Here is a 20155-nt window from a genome sequence, read left to right as displayed (position 1 = left end):
ATAATCACCTGCCATGTCATCAGGGAAACCATGTTTGGCCCATGTCACCAAGGGAGTGGAAAGAGGAAAGTGGGAAGAACTAGGAGGGAAGAGGACCCAAGGCTTGTTGAGCACAACCCTGGTTCCCAGGATGGGGTCAGACAGGGTGTCTGAGGAGTCTCCTTTGATCGCCACAGCAACCCTATGCTGGAGTTCCTGTATTCTCTCATTTGTGTGTGTGGAAACTGAGGCAGAGAGCTTGCACAGTTCCCACGGCCACGTGGCTGGTCAGCAGCCGGGTCAGAACTTGGCTGCAGCGGCCCACTTGGGAAGCCAGAGCGCTCCCGTCTCCCGTGGTTGTGTTGGGGAGCCATCTTGGAGCTGGAGGAGGTCTGGGCTGGCCATGGCGGTCACCACGGGGCTCTAATCCCTCAGCCCTAGCTGTGAGGAAACCTAGAACACTTTTGTGTGTTACAGAGGCATCCCAGACATGGAGCCCGGCTCACTCAAAACCAGCTTATCTCCAGTTTTTAGAATGTTCCTATGGCTGCCACTATATTAAGTTAATTTAATTGAAGGTTATTTTCCTAAGATGCTTTTTTTTTTCTAATTATAAAATGATATATGCTCATTGAAGACAGCTTAAAAATACAGGGAGGCAAATGTAAGGGGGTGGGAGTCATCCATCATCCTACTGTGGAGTAGTAAGCACCATTCTAAGGGCTTGAAGATGCTATTATTATTATTAAGCCTTCTGCGTATGTGAGGAAAGCAGATTCTGAGAGGTTAAGTAAGTGGGCGAAGGTCACACAGCCAGGAAATGACAACAGTGTAATAGATGCAGTTGGCTCCAGGGTCCCTGCTCTTAAATTCCTTCCCTCTTATGTGAAGTAGCAACAGCAATGAATTTTGAAAGGGAGGAGTTGAAGCTGTTTACTGGGTTTTAACTACTCGGGACTCCAGAAATCTTGATTATAATTGTCAGGTGGGGACCACCGGTTCCAGGAATCTTTAGATAACAACACCTAGAGGTTCTCTAACTCAGGCTTAATGAAGACAGAGCAAGAGTTATTGGGAACCACCGAGCTGCATTCTGTCATGAGAAGTTCCTTAGGCTGACGCTGTGTGATGAGCTAGGGAATGAACAGGCTCCTTCCCTCCTCAGAGAGGGGCGTGGTTCGGGGCCACTTCACCTATGGGCCCCATTTTGTGGTCAGGTGTCCCAAAGTGGGGCCTGGGTACCCTCGGGTTCTCCCCATTGTGCCCTTTGGCCAGTGACCCAGAGGCCTTGGTCTTTGTGCGTTGGTCCAGGTGTTGGCCCTGAGACACCGCAGTTCTGTGTTTCCCATGGGGTCCCTCGGGGCCGCATTCTCCCCAGGAACCAGTGTGTGGAGGAGACAGGCGGGAGCCCTCACTTGAAAACCACCCTGACAGCTTTAGCTTGGCCATTTCAGTTTAATTGATTCATCCCCAGTTGATGGGAGTTTGCTCATGGATTTCTCAGGCCTGCACCCTGAGAAAGATGAGCTAAAACTAGATCTGGTCCAGAGAAGTGATCAGGGGTGTGTTCCAAGGAGGCCGAGGGGGTGGAGAGAGGGTGAGCCATGTGAGAACAGACCAGACAGTTTGGGATGGTGCCTGCCCACTTCCTGCCAGGCCGGGGGTGGACGGCTTCTATACCTGCCAGTCCAATAGCCCGATTCCTTCTCCCCAGAGATCCACTCAGAGGAGGAGGGCTGCAGCCTGGACAGCAGTCCAGCACCTTGAAGGGGCTGGGCACGCCGTGTCCCCCTGGGAGCCCTGTCACAGAGTGTGTAGAAGGCGACGGCGGGAGTCTCTGGCATGCACATGGATGGTGCATGCGGAAGGCCTGGGGTTTGAGTGCTTTAGCCTGTCAGTCCCCTTCCTGAGTCAGATACCCTCCCCCACCCCCCACCTACCTTCCAGAGTCCCCTCCCCACCCTGTGGCTCCTAGGACTAAGGATGGAATTTGTGGTGGGCTTCGGGCCTCCATGGACAGGACATAAAATGGAAATGCAAGGAGTCGATTCAGAATCTTGCTAGAGGAACCAGATACAACTTTGACCTCTATCTCAGGTTCTGAAACCGAGCACAGCTTCCAAATGGCAAGAGCTTTGGCATCACCTGACCGTCCAGCTTAAGGCTCTTGCATGCAGAGCCCCGGGAGCCTCCCGGGCACCCTGCCTCCTGGGCTCTTGCAGCTTTGCCGCTGCGTGCTGGCATCTTGGTGTGCCTCAGGCCTTTGCGTGGCTGTCCCATCTACCGAGTGTGCTTCTCCTCCCCCCTCTTCCTCAGGAGCCGCGGGCGCATGGTCTCCCCCATGGAGCTTCACCTGGAAGACTTCCCTAGAAACACTCATCTTCTCTTGCCCCCACAGCACCCCGCATGCCTCCAACTGTGGCCTTTAGCATCTGAGCTAGTTTGTTTTCCAGCTAGACTGTGGGCCCCGGGAGGCCAGACATCTCCACATGTCTAGCTCCTAGCACACAGTGACCTCAGCAGGTGGCTCTATGGCTGGAGGGATAGACGGACGAATGTGGGGAAGTGGGGTCACACCAGCCTGAAGTCTCACACAGACCTTCAAGGCAGTAACCAGATAAGTGGGGGGGGGGCGGGTTGGGGGTTGGAGCTGGTGAGACCAAACAGGGAAGACTTCCTCTTGTTTCCAGCCACACGGTGATGGTTTTTGTCCTAACAAAACCACGCCAGTTTTCTACATAGAAAATCTGTCTTAGGGAGAGACCAGAAACATGAGCTCGTCATTATTTTTTAATTAAAAGACAGCAACTGCCAGTATTTGGTAAATTCAGTCTCCTCCCTGTGGGTCCACTAATGTGCCGAATTTATTTTTTATAAGAATCTGTTACTGAACCTGCTCGGTGGAGAGAGCCTTGTTAGAGCTTTAAGAAACTTCTCATTAGCAGGATAAATGTGCCGGGTGCAAGGGGAGTGTGCGGCACGCAGCTGCTGGGCTCCTGCCAGGGTGAGCAGGCTGCCTGACCTTATGTCGGGGGCACTCCTGAGCCTTCCTGTGGGAGCACACACGTGCAGGGGGGAGGACGCTAGGGAGATGCACGCATAGGCATCCGGTGTGAGTCGTCACCCATTACCTGGTGCCAGTAGGCAACTCTGCCTGCTGGTAACGCAAGACTGCCAGACTCCCCAGGCCAGCCCCCTCTCCCCCCTGCCCTGCTGGCTCCAGGAGTGCCCTGAAGGGTCAAAATGGCCATCAGGCCGTGTTACAAGCGCTGGCCTTGGGAGGGGTGTAGAAGACCCAGGGCATGAATGTCCAGGTGATGGGCTTCTAATTCTGACTACGCGCTAGGGGTGGGCGAGGATGCACAGAGGACATGATGCAGAGCCTTGATTCTTTTTTTTTTTTTTTAAAGATTATTTATTTATTTACTTACTTGAGAGCACAAGCAGGGGGAGAGGCAGAGGCAGAGGGAGAAGCAGAGTCCCTGCTGAGCAGGGAGCCCGAAATGGGGCTCCATCCCAGGACCCCAGGATCATGACCCAAGCCGAAGACAGACGCTTAACTGACTGAGCTCCCCAGGCACCCCACAGAACCTTGATTCTTAAATAGAATTGCACGGGTGGAGGCACAGGGCACAGAGGCCAAGGAGAGATTCTAAGCAGAGGGAGCATATGAGCAAAAGCATGGTGGTGTGGAAATAGGAAGGGGAGGTCAGAGAAGGGCCCAGTGTCTTGCTGGGCTGGACATCAGCCTTGCGGGAGGCAGGAAGGAGAAGTGGCTGGAGGCGGCTTGGTTCCTGATTGCCTTGCTGGGGGGTTTAGACATTCTCTTCTAGGCACTGGGGTCTGAGAGAAATGACACCATCCTGTTGGTGTTTTGGGAAGAGCGCTGTGCAGGCAGCATGGAGGATCAACAGGTGGAGAGAGGAGGGTCTCCAGAGCAAACACCCGAGAGCAGCGGCAAGTCCTTGGGCCACCTACCCCAGCCCCAAGACCCCTTATGTGGTCCGCAAACTTCTTCTTTGGGGCCAGACGTTTGGTGTGGAATCACAACTCCAAAGTAGCATTCTAGGCCAGAGAAGCATTGCACGGTAGACTTGGAATAGGCCCCAAGGCCACTCTCCCAGCCCCTTCATTGTACAGACAGGACACCGGAGCCCCGAGAGGCTGCGATTCCTCAAAAGTTGCTCAGCAGAGGTGGCAGAATTTGCAGGGGAGGAAGGGCGCCCTTGCCCAGGAGAGAGCCTCTGCTCAGGGGCGCGTGAGCCTGCGCCCACACAATGCCGGTCAGACAGGTGGGTGGGCACACAGCCCGAGGCGGGCCCGGGCACCGTGCGTGGTCTGGTACGTGGTCTGGTTCGTGGTCTGGTACGTGGCCAGGTCGCGTCCCCCTTCCCGCTTCACCATTGCCGGCAGCCGTGGGAGCCGCGGGTTCCGAAGGATGCTCTGTTTCTTGGCTAGTTCTCACAGAAGACGCATGCCCCCAGGGGGTCCCGTTCGATGGCAGTTGTGAACAGACACCAAGTGTAGCGAAGAGAGAATGATACCTTCACGGGAGCTGCAGTGCATGCGTTGAAAGGCCTCTTTCCTTCAAAAGGACGCAGAGAGGGAGAGAGGAAGGGGCGGTGCAGCGAGCACCCCGGCCCTGAGCCTGGAAAGGGGGGGACATGCCCTGAAAGGCAGCTCAGCTCACCGCAGGAGCCCGGGACAAGAAAGCCCCGAGGTTTGGGGGGCGGCGGCGGCGTGGGGGCAGCCGGTGGGGCTGGGGGGGAGAGCAGGAGCGCGAGGGACGGGCCTCTGTGAAGGGAGGGCAGGCGAGGGGGGGACCTCTGAGCGGACAGAGCCCGTCGTGCCTGCTGCCACTCCTGGCCCGTTGTGCCATGTGGAAAAGGCGCCCCTGGATGGGGAGGTGTGAAGATCCGAGCTCGCCCACAGCTTCGGCCATTTCGTATCAATAAATTAGCTTCTCTCACCTAAGCCCGTTTGAGTTGGGTTTCCTGCCACGTGCATGGATTTGGTTCTCAGTGCAACTAAAGCCGCTAAAGGATTTTGAGCTGAGGGGGGCCGGGATCTGATTTCTACTTTAAAAACGTCACTCTGGCAGCCGTGGGGACAAGGGGCTGTGGAGGGGCAAGAGTGGGAGGCGGACCACTCAGGAGGTGGGAGAGGCAGCTGAAACACGAGGGTTGGTCCTGGCAGAGCGGGCAGACGCCAGGAGTCACCGCACGAGCCGGGACAGAATCAGCGGGACTGCTGCTGGTGGCTTGGAAGGCTGGGGGGCGGGGCACTGGGGTGGGCGGGGCTGCTGAGTGACACTGGAGAGGAGCCGAGTGTGAGGAAGGCGTGGCTTGGGCGCGAGGGGCTGGGGTTCTCTTTTGAGCGGGTTACATTTGAGATGCTGGTGATACAACTAAGTGCAGAGCTATCATGTCAGTGGTTGGATTCGGGTCTGTTGCCCAGGCTAGAGGTCCAGGTTGGGGAGTCGCCAGTGATGAAGAGGAAAGACAGTAATGTGGGGAGAAAAAACTACCGAGGAGAAGAAGAGGGGTGAGGACAGAGCCCTGACAGAAGCGCAGAGACCGGCATGGAGATGGCGAAGTCATGGCCAGAGAGCGAGGAAGCCAGGGCAGTGTGGTGCCCCGCATGGCGGGGAGGAAAGGGCCCCAAGAAGGGGGAGAGGAGGGAGCGGTCAGCCGCATCCATGGTGCTGAGGGGTCACATAGGTGATGAGTGCAGAAGCGTCTGCAGGGTTTGGCAACATGGGGGCCCAAGGGGGCCTTGATCAGAACCCCAACCGGAGCGACACAAGAGTGAACAGGAGGAGGGGGCTGGGGGAATGAGCGCGAGAAGGTCTTTGAGGGGTGCTGTGAGCAGGTGCAGGGACAGGAGCAGTGGCTGAGGAGGGGGACGGAGATTCCAGGGAGCGCATTTTATTTCTAAAGACCAGAGATGGCAGAGCACGTGCGTACAGTGATGGGAATATGGGGTACAGGACCAAACTGATAATAGGGGAAAGAGGGTCACTTCCAGAATGAAGGACTTGAGAGAGGGACGGGTTGGAAAACAAATGGTTTGGTGTCTGATGGGAGAATAGTCAGGTGGATGACAGAGAATGTGACGACAGACAGAGGCAAGTCTGTAGGTTTGGTGGGGGGAAGTTTAGGGGGTTCCTGTGTACTTGTTTTCCCCATGGACTTCGGGGCAAGGCCATGAGCTACAAGGGACGGGCAAAGGTGTAAAATGCCAGTCTGAGGGAGTTGGGGTCACTTTACCAGGGATCTGTTGGGGGTGGTCACAGGGCAATGATGGGTGCCTGTCGAAAGCTTGTGGTTATAAACTAAAGAGCAGTGGTCAGCCGGCTGTGTGGGGCTGTCTGGACACATTCGGGTGCTGGGGTACAGGCATGGAGAAGATGCTTAGTTGGGTGCAGGTGGACGTGGGATTTTGCCAGGTGAGAAAAAGTAAGGAGGAAGGTGCAAAGGATTAGAGGTTAACATGCAAGGGACAGATTCTAATGAGCTATAATTGTGCATATCCCCAAACTGTCTAGATAGAAGACTCGGAAAATGCAGGTTTGGGGTCATCAGCTAATAGGCAGTGGTGAGGGTTTCGACAGGTGGCCATGGGCGTGTGTGGGGTGAGGAGGAGGAGGGCCAGGGACCAAACCCGGAAAGTCAGCATTTAAGGAGTGAACGGGAGAGCCTTCCGGGAAGACCGACGGAGGAAACCCAGGCGAGGTGGTGCCGTGGAAAGCACGAGGGAAGAGGAGAAGCTGGGGCCGAGCATGGGGCTTGCTTCCAGGCAGTCCCAGAGGCTGGAACTGTTCATTTGGAGGCCACCCCAGACTAGACGAGAAGGTTTTCAGAGGAGAGGCGGAGGGGCTGGCCAGAGCCAAGAAGGGAAGGGAGGAGGCGGGAAACAGTGAGTAGGGTCAGAGGATCAAGTGTTAGATGCGGAGGGAACTGGACCCTGGTCTGGAGAAATGAGAAATCGGTTAATTTTCCAAGAAGCCGTAGGAAAAAGAAGTTATGATCTGAACTCGGGGGTTATATTTGGAATCAGAAAACAGCACTTGGCTTTCAGGGCCAGGAGCTGTGAGTGAGAGAGCCCTCTGGGCCTGGAGAGGCGGGGAGAAGTTAAAAGGGGTCAAGAGAACAGGCCGGGAGTGAGGACTGGCACTGCTGAATCCGAACCAGCCGCCAGCCGAGTAGCTGCACCCGCGCCCCGAGGTGGCTCACCCCTCCCCCAGTACTGAAGTAGATTGTGCATTCCCAACACCTGCTGAGTGGGGGTGGGGCCAAGGGAGGGAGGACTCTGGAGGGCCCAGGCCCCAGGGTCAAGATCAGGCTGTAACCCCAAGAATCCACTTTGGAGGGAGGTGCTGATGAGCCGGGCTGGATGCAGGGATGCTAACATGAAGTCAAATGTTGTAGGCTTCACCCCCAGCCCCCAGTACCTGCCCCAGGCTGTTGATACCCACAAGGCTCCAGGAGTGAAAGAAAGGAGGATGAATATCTGACGTTAAAAATTTAGGGTCAGGGCGCCTGGGTGGCTCAGTTGGTTAAGCGACTGCCTTCGGCTCAGGTCATGATCCTGGAGTCCCTGGATCGAGTCCCACATCGGGCTCCCTGCTCGGCAGGGAGTCTTCTTCGTCCTCTGACCCTATCCCCTCTCATGTGTTCTCTCTCAAATAAATAAATAAAATCTTAAAAACAAAAAAAAAAAATCTAGGGTCAGGCCCAGATGGGGCCTGCAAAAATATCTGTGGGTTGCATGAGTGTTTTGAGTCCAGGATTTCACTGGCAGGGACAGTTTGTGCTCTAAAACAGCCCTGGAGAGTCGGGGCGGGGAGGGGGGCAATTCATTATTCTCTGCCGTGAAAGCCTTTGCACATCTCACGGCCTGTTCTGCCCTCTCTTTTTGTATCAGGGTGGGTGGTCAGGTCTCCTCGTGGGAACACAGTATCAGCCTTGCGACCCCTGCAAGGCCTTCTGCCTCCCCTGGGTTTTCTTTTTCTCCAGGTTTCTCTTCCCACTCCCCCAGCGGGTGTGTGGCATAGAGTCAGGGGGGTGCTCTGGGTCCCTCTTCCTTTGCAGTCTCCTGGGAGGGGCTTGGTTGGAGAGCCCCTGTGCATCTTTTCATCTCCTGGCAAATGAGGGATGTGCTCAGCTTGAGGGTGCAGACGGCACGCAGTGGTGGGGAGGGGAGACTGCAGCCACATTGCTGGAAGGGTGGGCCCCCGAAGCCCACTGGGTGGGGCGGTTGCTCCCGCTGTCCGGGACACCACAGATTGCTGCCCGCACATCCTCGTGGGCCACGCACGCTTGGGTCAAAGTGCAGGTGTCACTGTGCTATCTACCCATCTTTACCATGGCTTCATGCTTAGCTCCTGCAAATGGATGCATGAAGCCCCAGAAAGCACGGTGGTCCTGTGTTTTTCGCAGGCTAGGCTTCCGAATGCAGAGCCTGGCTAGTGGCTTCCTGTTTATTCATTAGATCTGGGAGCTCTCATTCCTGAGTGGCGATCCAGAAGCCACCGTGAGGCAGTGGGGCCAGATGAGAAGTGGAGAAGCTTCTCTGGAGCTGACACAGCACTCCCAGGTCCGGCTTTTGTTTCTCCAAGTCTGATTTGCACTGAGGTTGCTAAGAAAGCTTTCTGCCGGGTCTGCTATGCACTCGACTCACTTAGCCAGCACTCCCAGACTTTCTCATCTTCCCTCGGTGGGATTCACGGTGGGGCTGAGGCTGCTGCCAGATGCGCACAGCGGGCATCCTTCTCTCTCCCGGCCCACCTGCCTTCCCTGACCTACCCACTCCTAGGCAGTTGGTTTGGCAGCTAGCATTGAGAAGCAGCCAGGGTCCTGATGGAGAGGTGGGAGGAGGGGCAGAGAGCTGTGCCCTCCACCTGCCGTCTTTCGCCTCCCAGGAGAGCTCGGAGTAGCACCAAGTATGCAAGTTCCTTTTATGTCTGTCCCCAACCACTCTGTCATCACGAGAGGCCTTGGGGCCCATTCCCACCGTCACCGTTATGGATGCCCCTGCCCACTGAGAATCATGGCCAGGCTGAGGCCATTAGTCTCAGGGGCAACAGAAATTGCTTTGCCTTGGATTTGACGATTTGGGAAATGACAGCGTTTAAACGGGCACTTCCTACCCATGTACGGGTCATGTTTCTAGTGGTTTATTTACAAATTGGCTGTTGGCTACTTGAAACCAGTTCTTATAGAATTATGTTTTCAGGTGGGTGGTTAGGTTTCCAAGGCAGCACACACAGGGCTCTTTCACTTGGATCAAAGCCAGGGATCCGGTAGTTGGAAGGGGCAGGTAATAGGTCAAGGTTTACACTGAAGAGAGGATAGGCAGGGGTGGGGGTAAGCCTGGGTGAGGACAAGGTCCCTGCCCCTGGGTCCATGGAAAGCCGGCAGGTTGGGGCATTCATTCATTCGTGATTCCTTTCTTCACCTCATACCCATATCAGTTCCCCTTTGCTCCATCCTCAGAATATACCCCAAATCTAACCCCTTCTGCTAGCTACCACCACCCTAGTCCCAACTGCTGTCCTCTCTCCACCTCCTGCTTCGTGCCCCCTACCCCCCCTCCCCCCCCGCCGCCCCCAGCCAGAGTGAAGCTTTTAAAATGCAAGTCAGCTCAAGTCATTTTGCAAGGATCACACAGAGCTGGTCCAGGAGGCAGGAGACGGCACCTACCCGTCCACCCTCCACCCTCCACCCTCCACCCTCCACCCCATCAATCCCACTTACCTGCGGCCCACTCCACCGAGAGGTGGGGATCGAGGTTTCTCAGCGCCTGCTTTCTTTTGGATCTGCCTGGTTTCCTTGTGTCCCTATGTGTTCCTGCTTACTTCCTCAACGTCCTGGGTAACGACTGTCTTTGGAGCGGGCTTACCACCTACCCTTTGCTTTAGGACAAAAAAATGGCACCTCCCGCCTCTCACCTGCTGTGTATACACCCAAGAGGACAGGAAGAGACCTTTCTTTTTTTTTTTTTTACTGTGTTCCACAGGTTCATGACTGCAGTAACTCATCTCTTCTGCGCTCCTTCCTTAATTGTGAGTGGCAGTCACGTTCCCGCCCTCGTGTCAGTTTAGCTCAACTCCGTGCACCAGGCCTTGGATTCCTCCTCATTAGTCACTCTGTCTCCCCTGCGTCTCACTACCCTTCCCTCCTGGGCCTCCAGCCTCCCCTTCCTGGGGCGAGCTGACACCCCACCTTGAGCTGACCCGTCTGGGATTCCTCCTGCCCCTGGAAGGCGCCCACCTCTAACTCCCACTGCCACGTTGGCCTGATAGGCTTAAGTCCCCCTGATTCTCAGGCAGGCGGCCGCTTCTTGGAGCTGCCCCAGAGCAGCATCCGAGGCTGACTGTTGTCTCCTGTGGCTTCATCAGTGAGTTTCTGGGCCCCACGACACGGCTGCGTAGAATCTGGGACTGCAGGAGCCCCTGGGGGTCATTTTGCTCCTCCCTCGCCCTCTGCCCTTCCCACCAAGGAAGAACCTTCTTCCCGGGCCTGGGACTGTCGTGTTCAGCATCCTCCTCCTGCATGTGCCTGCAGGCTTCTTGCTGCGGGCTCCTGTCCTTGCGTCAGCGGAAAGACGGCAGTAGGTCCTGCTGCTGGAGCCGCCCACCTCTGGTGCTGCACCCCCCCCATCCCAGCCTCCTCTCCCGGCCACTTGTTTACAGCTTCCCAGCCTCTCTGCCATCTGGGTGATGGGAGCACCCAGCCAAGACAATCTGAATTAATTTTGCAAGTAAAATTTCATCAGACGACCTATCAAGCGCTTCACTAAATCAAGACATATTACATCTCATGTGTGCCCTGAGCCCATTTATCATGAAAGTCACCCCTGAAATGCCAGACAAGCTTAGGCCAGAAAGGAGGAACATTCTTATGTGAAGTGAGAGGGGTCTTCCTTGTCTCTAGATGTGTGACCTGAGGGGCTTCGCTCTGCTCTTTTGCCGGGAAGGCATTGTTGATGGTACTTGAGATTCAGGGTCAGGTGGCCCTGAAACAGAACCCCTGCTTTGAGGCTTCCTCGCTGTGCAACTCTGAGCAAGTTGCTTAACCTCTCTGAGCCTCTGTTTTCTTGGGTGTGAAATGGACATCATATCTACCTTAGAGGGCTGTTATGAGGTTAAATGAGATGAGACTCCACAAATTCTCTGTATGATAGCAAGGGCTCTATGAAAATCCATTCCTTGCCCCCATACGAGGTAAGTTACAAACCCCATGGACATTTTTGGTTCCAACATGCTGACGTGGAAGTATCTGCATGCGGCATGAATGATAGGACATTAACAAGCGAGTAGGTGCTCTGCACGTGGGGGGTACCTGTATGTAGTTGAGAGAGGGGAGGGCACAGTTTCTGTTCACACAGAAAGAAGGTAGGCAGAAGTTGTCACCTTCCAGACACGGCATGGGTTCCGTAGGTGGGTCCCTCTCTTGTGTCTTACTTTGTTTCTTGCCCTGGCTCATCACCTGTGAGTTGTTGGTCTTACAGAGACTTCTGGGATCCTTGATAGGGCCTCACTACGGTGATATTGATGGACCCTCCCCTTTCTGCTTGGTTGTTTGGCTTTGTTCCTGTCATCTTTGCAGGCAGCGGTTGACTAGAGTCATTTAGGAGCAGGCAAAGGGAGAGAGAGACACGTGCTCTCGTATCTGCTGACGACTTAGGTTAGGACTCCTTCCAGAGAAGTCTGGAGGTGGTGACCCCCGTGGGATATAGCAAAGACCCCCTTCGTGACAATTCTACTCTAAGCTTGGCCTCCTGGGAGCTGGGAAAGTGAGGTGCTGGGCTCCCCAGGACTGGTTTTGGAGGGAGCCCAGGCTCCCCAGTTCCCTCTGCCTTCTCGGCTGTGCAAGCATGGGGCACGTGGGCACGAGCACCCCTGTGAAGGTCCGTCGTCTTTCGTTGGGTGCTTACCAGTGTTGCGCCCTGAGCCGAGAGGGCCAGACAGAATCTTTCTGTCCACCAGGAGCTCCCAGTCCTGACTGGCTGTGGTGCCGAAGGACAGAATGAGTTACAGGATGTAACTTACTTCTTTAAGCACCAAAATTTTAAAAAAATATATATTTTGGCCACTTTAAATATTTCCATCCAAATGGACCCAAGAAAAGGATCACTAATATGCATCTCTCTTAAACAGTATACACGGAGCACAATTTGATCATCATTCTCATTACTCAGGGTCATTAATAGAAACATCAGCTACTATGCGGATATTCTATGTCCCACACCAAGTGGCCCCGAACTGCTCATTTCTTGGGTTCTTTATCCATTTTATGATTTTCACTTCTCTCCTGCTTTATCAGTTGCTTCTTGTTGCTTTTGCCAGGCTGTCTGCCTCCCTTCTGTTTTGCATTTAGTGTGAATAAACTCTATCAGCATTAGGCATAGAATGGAGTCTGGGAGGGTCTCTCTTGTTTATTTATTTATTTATTTATTTTTAAAGAGAGCGAGAGAGCTTGTTGGGGGGGTGTTTGAGGGAGGAGGGGCAGAGGGAGAGAGAGAATCTTAAGCAGGCTCCACGCCCAACGAGGAGCACGACGCAGGGCTCGATTTCATGACCCTGAGATCATGACTTGATCTGAAATCAAGAGTCGGATGCTTGACTGACTGAGCCAGCCAGGCGCCCCTGTTGTTTCTTCTTTTATCTCAGTGGAGTTGTGTCCCCTGGGTAGGTGGTGGTATCATGCTGCCTTGTGTTGATGCTGTGTTGTTTGTGTATATACCCAGTTTTTAATTTCATTTTATTTATTGAGATGTAATTGACATATAACATACTAGTTTCAGGTGTATGAGATAATGATTCGATATTTGTACAGATTGTGCAAGAATCACATAGGACCAATTTCCAGATAGATTTTCAGATCGTGGTAGACAAGGGACCTCGAGTCACATTTGTTATGCTCTTCCCATAGCAGTGCTCCATGTAGGGCAGGGACCTCACACATATGTGCACTCTGAATATTTTTTTTTAAGATTTTATTTATTTGAGAGAGAGAGAGCATGCATGAGCATGGGGAGAGGGAGGGGTAGAGGGAGAAGCAGACCCCCCCAACTGAGCAGGGAGCCCACCGTGGGGCTCCATCCCAGGACCCTGGGATCATGACCTGAGCCGAAGGCTGACACTTAATCGACTGAGCCACCCAGGCGCCCCCACACTGAATTTATCAATGAATCTACTTAATGAAATAGGGAATGAAATTGAATGTATCATAGTTGTATCACTAGAAAGCAAGAGAGTATTTCCATCAGCTATACAAAAGAGACAGTATGATAGTGGGTTAAGACTTAGTAAAATTGGGGCTCTCATTTCAGCCCTTCCATTTACTAGTTGGGTGATTTTATTTATTTTTTATTTTTTTATTTTTATTTTTTTAAAGATTTTATTGATTTATTTGCGAGAGAGAGAATGAGAGAGAGAGAGAGCACATGAGAGGGGGGAGGGTCAGAGGGAGAAGCAGACTCCCTGCCGAGCAGGGAGCCCGATGTGGGACTCGATCCCGGGACTCCAGGACCATGACCTGAGCCGAAGGCAGTCGCTTAACCAACTGAGCCACCCAGGCGCCCCTAGTTGGGTGATTTTAGATTACTCTGTGCCTCAGTTTCCTTGCCTCAGAAATGGGATGATTATAGTGGTTGCCTCATAGAGTTGTGAATTAAATGACAAGATAGCTGTTAAAATTGCTTAGCACATATCGGGCACATAATGAGCATGGGGATGTTAATAACAATGATAAAAAAAAAAAAAGCCTAAACGTTTGATTTGGTGGAAGAGTGGTGAAGATGGTATGAGCTTTTTTGGGGGGGTTCCTAGGGACCATTCCTCTCTGCCCAGGATTTCCTCCTCCTCCTCCTTCCCCTCTTCCACGCCTCTGGTAAGATCTTTATTTGGTCTCAGGGCTAGATGATTATTAATGCAGAAATGTTAGGGCTGGAGATTTCCACAGCCTTTGAATAATAGGCATTTGGAAAATTAAATATTTCTGTCAAGTATGCCATAAATCTTGGCTGTTTAGGAAGGTGAGAAATTAAAATTGCAAAACAGCCGGGGAGGGAGTGCGTGGTCTAGCCCCTGTGTGTGGTCTCAGGGTGAGGGTGGGCAGGGCGGCAGCCGCTTGGGAGCAGGAACCTGAGCAGGCCTGGGGGAGGGGAGTAGAGGCAGTCCAGAGAAGGTTGCTTGCTGCAGGTCCTCAGTCTGCCAGACTTTGAAGTTCAGATGGTTTTGATGGACGCTTCCTGCTTTGTGTTCTAGATCTGCATCTGGCCGGCTCCTGCTGGGCTTCAAGCCTTCTTCTCTTCTTTCCCTCCCACTTTGGCTTTCCTGCCCACCCACCAGCCCACCAGCGAGGCCCCCTGCCCTCGTCCTGCCTCAGAGGAATCATGTGGCACCGCGGACAAGAGCCTTTCCGTTAGTTCCTTCTGCTGCTGGAAAGCCACCCTGAAAGAGGGCAGCCCATTCTGGGCATCCCCTGCTCCAGCAAAGGCAAAAGCTGTGAGAGGGTCTTGTGTAGATAGAGGGTCTCCCTGACCACACAGAGGGGCAGCACACGTATTTTTCCCCAAGGGTCAGGAGACAGCAAAGACAAGGAGATGTGGGTGAGGCCTCTAAACATGGGCCACTCTGACTTCCAGAAGAACACGACCATCCCCGCAGCTCCGTCTCCGCTCCCTCAGCCCCAGGAGGACCCAGAGACCCCCAGCCTCACCTGGGTTGCTTTCCTGCCTTCTTACCTGGTCACGTATCAGGACTTGACTCTTGTCTACTACACTGCATACATATGGTGTTAGGAGTGTGAATTAGTCACCAGTTTTGGGGGGACCCACATGAAAAGGGCAACCAGCAAAGCGAAGCCTCTCTAGGGGAGAAGGGCCAGGGGTGGTGAAGAGACTCAGAGCCACGTCATGTTCTTCTTTTCACACATTCGCTTACTCAGTTGGCATGGATGAGCTGTTGGAACATTCCTGATATGCTGGATACCTAGGAAATATAAGTAACAGTGAGAACAGACTGTCTTACCTTGTGTTGGACATCGTGCTAAATCCTTTAAATGCATTAATTCATTTAGCCCCAAGAGTTCTTAAGATAATACTGTTATCCGTTTTAATAAGGAAGCTGTGATTCAGAGAAATGAAGTGACCTTCCCAGATGGAAGAGCTAAGAATCAAACCCACATCTGACTTTCATTTTTTTTAATATATATTTTTTAAGATTTTGTTTATTTGAGAGAGAGACAGAGAGAGGGAGAGAGCACGAGCTTGAGGGTGAGGGGCAGAGGGAGAAGCAGACTCTCCGCTGAGCAGGGAGCCCGATGTGGGGCTCGATCCCTGGACTCCAGGATCACGACCTGAGCCCAAGACAGACGCTTCACCAACTGAGCCACCCAGGTGCCCCCACATCTGACTTTTAATCACTCTGGATCACTTGCCAATAAGGCCTTGTTGAAAATTCAGCACGGAGTCCAGGCTTGCTCCTAAGAAGCTCAGTCTAGAAGGAGAGCAGGTGAGTATGTTCGAGGGGCAAACTCAGTCTAGGATGGTTGGCCAGGGACTAGGGAGGTCTTCCTGGAGGAGGTGATGCCTAAGCTGAGTCCAGAGGATGCACAGGAGCCAGCCCAGAGAAGAAACAGAGGTAGGTTGTTGTGAGGCTGAGGGAAGAGCTTCAACAAACACCCAGCCCCGAGTGAGAATTTGTGTCGAGGTAACAGGAAGCAGGCTGGAACTAAGGTACGAGGGAGAGAGAAGAAGCCAGAGAAGTGGCTGAGATCAGACATAAATGGCCTTGTATGTCAGGCTAAAGGCACCAGGAAGCCACTGGAAGGATTTACCCAGAAGGGGACAGGTTGAGACCCTCTGGTGGTGGTAGGGCAGCTGGGTAATAGGAAGCAGAAAAATGAGGCTGTGGCAGATATTTATGAGAAATGTAGGCTTACACTGAGGTCTGCAAGTGGACAAACTTGAGAGACTCTCTAGAAGGCAGAATCGACGGGACGTAGTGCTGATAAGATATGGGGGGAGGGTGCCATGGGTAGAGGAGGGAGGAGCCAGGTCTGAGGGACCAGGGTGGGCCCCCTGTCCCCACATATTTATGACCCACCTGCTTGGTGGCCATGGGGATCCTCACCATTGACACGAACCCCGTTCTGGCCTTGTATGGATGAATGGGATGCATTCTGAGCACTGGGCTGTGGGATGCATGTGATTATTGAGATGTCAGTCATGCAGGCAGGGGCCCAGCTGGCCCAGTCCCACCTCTTAGTCCCCTCCAGGCAAACCCCTTCTCTGTCCTTTACAAAGGAAGAAGGCTCTTTCTGTATTGGACATATGGACGGTGTGATTATTGGCCTCTTTTCCTGTATGGCCTAGAGGTTGCTTGGCCAGCCAGCACTGCGCTTGGACCTAGCTTCTTCTAGGTTCCTAGCATATGGCCGGGGGGAAGGCAGCTGTCAGAAAGCCCCCAGTCTAGGAGCTCTAAGTCCCAAGTTCCCCTACACCCCAGGTTCTCTGGGCTCTGGAGAACACTTTCTGGGGCCTGGATGAACTGGTGCCTAAGGAGAAGCCTGTAAAAAGGAGAGAAGACAACCCCTCTATTTCTGGGTTCCTGCGAAGAAAGCAGGGTGGGTGGCCACCTTCACTTTCTGGAGTAAAATGTGAACTTTTAAAAACTGAGGACCGAAAACTAAGTTCAGCCTTAGCTCAAGCTAGGCTGGGGGCCAGGAGGCCCTCTCGAGGTTAAGGCTGGGATGGGTGGGCTTTGTCCCTCATCCAGCTGGCTTCTCTCAGCTTAGCTGACCTAAGCACTTGGGGAACTCTATCCTTTGGTCCTCCATCCAAGGAAATTAGATGTGGCGCTCCCGGTTACTGGGCTCTGAGTTCCCCCCCACCCTTCCTGGAGCTTCCGAGAAGCCCACCTCCTGTTCAGAGAATTTATGAATCCTACCTGCCTGTTCTCCTGGTTCTGGCACCTGCCACACCTGGGATGGGTTATGCCTCCGGGGCCTGCCTTCAGCACCAGTCACCAGTCTGGTTTGACTCCTGACGGCCGCCCGAGGCCCTGGTACATTATCTGTCCACCACAGAGGAAGGGTGGCAGGTGTGTCTCATGAATTCAATACAAGCTCTCAGGGAGCCTTTGGAAGGCTGGGGATTGGGGGTTGGCGGCTGGGCGGGGGGACTGGAGGGGGGTCGTCATCGTCGTGAGAGAACGTATGCAGTGAGAAAGTTGGGGTGGGGACCGGCGCTGTCCAGGAGCCCTGGATTCGTGGCCCGATGAGGAGCCCTGGGACCTGGCGAGCCTGGAGCCCCCGGCCCGGCTGCCTCTCACCACGTGTGCGCTAGGCCTTCGTTACTCTGGCAACTCGCCCCGCTCAGAGGGCACCAGGCAGCTGCATCCAGCCCCTTGTTACGGGGGAAAATGCTCTCATTGAAGCGCCCGAGCGGAGCTTCTCTGCCTTTTATTGCGACCGGCGCCAGCGGCTTCCATTTGTAAACTTATTAGTGTGCGCGCGCGGCCAGAGGGCCCGGGAATCCGGGCGGCGGCGCGGGGCGACGGAAGGGGGCGACGGCCGCCGCATGCTAATCAGGGGGCCGGGCCGAGCCGAGGGGTGCGCAGGGGCCGCCCGCTGCGAGCGCCCCCGCCCTGGCGTTGCCCTTGGCCCTGCCAGCCCCGATTCCCTGGGAGTCGGAGCAGCGCACGGTTGGAAGGGTCTTAGGACCCAGAGAGGAGACAGGTGTCTCCCGGGGGCAGGACCCCCCCTCCACCCCCACCTGGACACCGGGAGGGGCGGCCCCCCGGGGGGGGTGCCCTGGTCCCCAGGCCCGGGGTTCCCTGCAGGCACAGCCCGTGGGCGCTTGCCCGGCCCGCGAGGGGAGGCCGCCGGCGCCCGGAATGATAACGCGCCCGCGCGCCCTTATTCTGAAGGGGCCGCCGCCCGGCTGCCGTGGCAGGTCGTTAGCTCGGCAGGTGGGGCCGGGCGCCCTGCTCGTGCCGGCTCCCTGAAGGCTCCCGAGTGGGCTGACGAACAGCGTGGGCCTTCCGGAAGCCGGCTGCTCGGGACCCATCTCCGGACTTCGCACAAGGGCAGCTCTTTGTTTACAGCGCTCCTTTCTCTCCCCCCGTTTCCTTCTCTCCCGCCTCCTCCCTCTTTCCGGTGATCGGCTCCACGCGGCGGGGGGGGGTGGGGGGGGCGGGGGGAGCCTGTCTGAGCGACCCCCTCCCAGTCCTGCCCGTTCTGCTGGGGACCCTTCGCCGGGGAGGTGATGCTGGGGCAGGCGTGGGAGGACGGACTGCGGAGCCCGCGTCATCCGGCCGGTGGGGAGCGCTGTGCGGGCGGAGAGGCCCCCCCGCCACCGCCACCGAGCCAAGCCCGGAGCGCGGCTTCGCCTGCCTGGTCGCCTCCAGCTGCTGACCTCATTAGGGCTGGTATCCTGGAGGAGCGGGCCGGTAAAAGGACCAGAAGACCGGAACCAAGTGGCTGCGAAGATATCGACAGCCTCCCTGGAAACTCGCTTTCCAATGAGCGCTGCATCCCCTCCTCCTTTAATTAGCAGGAGGGAGCTGGACAAGTTGTTACAACTGCAGGGAAAAGGATAAAAGATGGCTTTGTATTAGTGTGGCAAATTTTATTAAACTGAGAGAAAGGGTAACTGAAACATGACAGCCGTGTGTGTAGTGCCTCCTGAATTTGTAATAACCCAATCTTGTTCTGAATCATCCCTGCGTTGGCAAACGGAATATAAAGCATTTAACAGATCCAGTATTGTAGGAGGTACAACAGAGAACAGCCGAGTGGGGAGGGACAGGTAGGGGAAGAGGGCTTCCAACCCAGGGCAGCCTTCACTGGTTAATGAGACCCGAGCAGAAATACAGGGTCTGGCTCCTGGCTTTGTCTCATTAATTTCTCCTGCCCCCCTGGCTCTTTCTTACATCTCCGTGTTTCCACTTATAATTCAGAGGTAATAATCTGGCCGCAAGAGAAAACTTAATAGCACATTAGTTGGTAGGGAATGGACAAAGCCATCTTTTCCTAATGGGAGTAAAAAAGTAGACAGGAAATCGGGGAGGAAAGAGCTCAGCCACATGGTGGTGCTGGGCTTGGGGGATGACTTTGGTACTCAAGCTGGAAGGGGGGTGATGCCATGTTCACCGTGCATTAGCTGTGGTGCCCATGGCTATCATTTTGATGATAGACATGTGGGTGAGGCCCAGACAAGTTAAGTCCTATGTCCAGGGTTTAGTAAATAGCAAGCTTGATCTCACACTTTGGTCCTTCAGCCTCCAAAGCCTATGCTTTGCCTGTTACCCTAGGTCTTAGATTTCAGTTGACTAATGAAAAGGGGGAAAAAAAATTCATTTGTAGAGGCCCTTAAGTGAGGAATTGTAGCTCTTGAACTCTAGGGGATTTCAAGATCTTCTGATCTAGGTAAGATATTATTTACTCTTCTTTTCAGAGGAAGTGACTGGGTTCCAGAGATGTTAAGCCACCTGTCCAGGGTCATGCAGCCAGGAGGTGACTGAGGAGGGAGATCAGACTGCACATTCCTTCCTATTGAGTAAGGCCTCAGATGTCAGATCAATCCATGCTTTATTAAAATAGGTTCTGGGGGGGGGGTGGGAGGATGGGTTAGCCTGGTGATGGGTATTGAGGAGGGCACGTTCTGCATGGAGCACTGGGTGTTATGCACAAACAATGAATCATGGAACACTACATCTAAAACTAATGATGTGGGCGCCTGGGTGGCTCAGTTGGTTAAGTGACTGCCTTTGGCTCAGGTCATGATCCTGGAGTCCCGGGATCGAGTCCCACATCAGGCTCCCTGCTCAGCAGGGAGTCTGCTCCTCCCTCTCATGCTCTCTGTCTCTCATTCTCTCTCTCGCAAATAAAGACAATCTTAAAAAAAAATTTTTTTTAAACTAATGATGTATGGGGATTAACATAACAATAAAAAATAAAAATAAAATAAAAAAAATAAAATAGGGTCTATTTAAGATGATTGCAAGCTAAATCTGTGGACCGAGCCTGACTTCTTACTCCTGCCATTTCCTACTGTTCGGTCCTCAGTGGAGACAGAGACCTACATCACTGTCTTTCCTGTCACTCTTCCTCGAGTTGAAGGCTGGCATTTAAATCTGACCTCTCCCCTTGCTCAAATTCTT

The 20155-nt window shown here is 54.1% G+C and overlaps 1 protein-coding gene across 7 annotated transcripts in view; it reads left to right on the top strand.

Annotated features, from left to right (window-relative positions):
• The window catches only part of GRIK4 (glutamate ionotropic receptor kainate type subunit 4), a 416727-nt gene that overhangs the window by 27654 nt on the left and 368918 nt on the right, over positions 1-20155 (top strand). For all 7 annotated transcript variants that reach the window (XM_078058853.1, XM_078058852.1, XM_078058851.1 and 4 more), the window contains exon 2: positions 19450-19551. The gene's annotated coding sequence lies outside the window, so the exon portion shown is untranslated. The remainder of the gene's footprint in view (positions 1-19449; positions 19552-20155) is intronic.

Source organism: Halichoerus grypus, chromosome 11, assembly GCF_964656455.1.
Source record: "Halichoerus grypus chromosome 11, mHalGry1.hap1.1, whole genome shotgun sequence".
NCBI lineage: Eukaryota > Metazoa > Chordata > Mammalia > Carnivora > Phocidae > Halichoerus > Halichoerus grypus.
Note: the sequence above shows the minus strand (reverse complement) of the source record. Positions and strands in the feature narration are given on the sequence as shown.